A 3,395-nucleotide genomic window follows, 5' to 3' on the forward strand; every position below is an offset into this window, starting at 1 on the left:
TTGCGTGTTGCATTTTGCCATGTCATCATCTGCATTTCATCTGCATGTTTTTCAAAACTTGCGTCCGTCTCGGTCCTCCTGGTTCTCTCCATTATCCGTTCTGAGCCTCGACACTCTCGCACGCGCACGTCACACCTCCTAGATCTTGTTTTGTGAGTGGCAGAAAAACGTTCTCGGAATGGGCCGAGAGTTCACGAGTGGTCTTGGTACATCACCGGTAGACCGCCTGTCAAATTTCGTTCCATTTGGAGGTCGTTTGATGCCCCAACGGTTAACCGCGTTAACCGTCAGACCCCTTTCTATTTGCAGCCCAGCACCCCTCCACACAGCCCACCTAGCCCATCTAAACCCCCTCCATGCTCTCCGTCGTTGGATCATGATCGTGTGGGCGAAAACTGCTCCTCATTTGGACTCTCCTAGTTCCCTCTACCTATAAATAGGCTCTCTCCCCCGAAATTCTGGATCAAACCCTAGCCTTCTTCCTCCTCCCGCAGCCGGACATGTCCATCCCGCACCGGACAAGTCCGTCGCCGCCCCCTCGACCAATCCCCTTGCGCCACGTGTCTCCACCGGCCTCCTCAACCCGCATTAGCCGTCGCGGCCCGTCAAGCCCGCGACAAGCCCGCCCGGGCCCCGATCTGGGCCCCGAGGCCCGCAGCCACCCGCCGCCGGGCCGAGCGCCACCGCCGGACTCCGCACCGCCGCCGTTCGCCTCACGCCGCCAGATGACCACTGCTGCTTGTCGCGCGTCGGTCACCGCCGCCTCGCCGCGCCGTCTCGCACCCGCCGCCGCCTCAAAGCCCGCACCGTCGCATCACCCACGTGTCGCCGCCCCGCCGCCCACACTTCGCCGCTAGCCACCGCGCCACCTCACCGCACCATCCCGCGCCGCGGCCTCCACGTCACTGCACCGCGCGCTGTCGTTGTCGGAGCCGCCCCGCCGCTCGCCGGAGTCCACTCCGGCCAGATCCGCCGAGGGTGGATGAGATCCACTAGAAGCCGGTCCAAATGCCGCACCATGCCCGGATCCCTCCATCCCGGGACATCCTCGTCCAAATTTTCGCGGGGTAAAAATCTCTCCAAGTCCCAGGAATTTGAACGATATGTGTGCATGTTTGCATGGCCATAAATTTGTGTGTACTGCTCCATTTTGCGTGCATGATATGTAAAATTGTTTATCTCTTGATGCTCTACATACTAGTTGCATTTTCACTCATGTTACTGTTCATATTCATGCCTTAATCATCGTTGCAAAACTTCTAAGTGATATAATCTGCTGCCTTCTAACATCATGTATGCATCTAGTGAGTAGTGTAACTTTGTCTCTGTTGATCCTATAATGATGATCTTGATATGAACATGTTCTGCTCTTCAAGATCTGCATGTTGGTGTGCTTTGCTATCATGTTAGGGTGCATCTTGATGTCTTAATCTCTGTTGCAAAAGTGCATGATGCTATTAACTGCTGAAAACTGTTATAACTTGTCATTTTGTCATTTTTATATATTTTTGTATGATTTTCTTTTGAGCATCATGTCTATATGTTTTAGTATTATAATTACATCATATTTACTGTGGTGATATCCATGTATTCTGATATGCCCAGTGGGGAGTGAAACAAGCTTGTGAAGTGGGCTACTCGCTGTTAATGTTCTGTCAGTGCTGAATCTGTTATATCATGATGCCATGTTTGCTTGATACTACCAATTAATTCATGCATAATCTGGAGATGATTAGTTGACATGTTTTTATGTACATTTTATGCTATATCATGGAATGCCACTTGATGCCTCATATATTTCCTGTAGCATATCTTTTCACTGCCATGAATATGCCTATATAATGTTTCAGTTTTCTGTTGACTTCATGATGCCATGTTGTGAGCTTGTTATTAATTGATCCATGCCTCTTTTGGAGATGCTCAAGTTACATGTATTGATGTATATTATAAGTGATTTGCCAAGATGCCAAGTTTGTTAATCTTGGACTTCATATGACCTTTATTCCATGCTTGCAAACATGCTATGATAATGTTGCTGTTTTATACTTGCTAAAACTGTTTCAACATTCAATTTTGTCTTATTGGTTACTATTAATCCATGAGCCATATGCATATGATGATTTGATGTTATTTTCTCTTTGTTACGTGTACTTTGATTCCATGCCCTTGGTTGCTATGTATGGTTGCTCTAGCATATTTGTTTCATGCATCAAACATGTCATCATATTAACTCTACTCATGTTTATATCTCTGTGTTATAAAGTTGCTTTTTGCATTGATCATATTGGTTTAATATTAATGCCTATGAACCTGAACTTAAATGATATTTGAATTAAGTTATCTGTACTTGAAGTGCATGTCAAGTTTGTGCTCATATGATTCCAGTAGCATGTTGTTTTGATGATTGCAAAGTGCCTAGTTGTTGTTTTGGGCAGATTGTTATAACTTGTTTGGAGTGTATGTGTTGCACTGTTGCCCCGTTTTGAGCATGCTCTATATGAAACTTGCTTAGAATTGCATGTAGTTTCATCTTGTCATGTTGAATCCTTGTTTTTAGTGTTTTTGCTTGATGTTTGAATGTATTTTGCATCAATATCATGTTTAACTTGTTTTACTCATATCTTCTAGGTCGTAGCTCCGAATTAAATGAACTTTATATGTAACTTGACTAGAATTTCGCGTAGATCATCTTGGTGAATCTTAGCTTGTTGTTTACCAACTTAAACTTAATGCTTTATTCAGATCTGGACCAATTTAGAAATTTGCATATGGGGACTTACCGGAATTGTTATATGTTATTTCTGGCCTCATTTAAACTTGCTTGCATGTGATGTTCTTGTATGCATCATCTCTTGCCATGAGTAGCATCATATAGCCTTTGTCATGCATCATGCTTGGTTGTGCATCATGTCATGTTTATGTGTTGTGTGTTTACCATGTTGTTTGCTTCTTTCCGGTTGTGCTTCTTCTCGATAGTTCCTGTTTCGTTGTGATCGTGAGGATTCGTTCGAATGCGCTTGGTTCATCTTCGACCGTTTGTATTCTTCTTGGACTCCTTATTCTTCCTAGCGGCCAGTGCTCCTATGAGTGTTGGTCCGAACCGAGTAGACTGCGAGGCCACCTTGGGGAAACTCGGGGTTTTGTTTTACTCATAGGATGTCTCATCCGGTGTACCCTGAGAATGAGATATGTGCAGCTTCTATCGGGATTTCTCGGCACACATTCAGGCAGGCTTATTGGTTTTGTTTTACCATTGTCGATATGTCTTATGCACCGGGATCCCAAGTCTGATCGGATGTCCCGCTATGGAGGATTGTCTCTGCCGATCATGAGCTTGTAATGGGTTAAGTTGGGACACCTCTGCAGGGTATAAACTTTCGGGAGCCGTGCCCGCG

This window comes from Triticum aestivum, chromosome 2B (genome assembly GCF_018294505.1).
Source record: "Triticum aestivum cultivar Chinese Spring chromosome 2B, IWGSC CS RefSeq v2.1, whole genome shotgun sequence".
NCBI classification, from domain to species: domain Eukaryota; kingdom Viridiplantae; phylum Streptophyta; class Magnoliopsida; order Poales; family Poaceae; genus Triticum; species Triticum aestivum.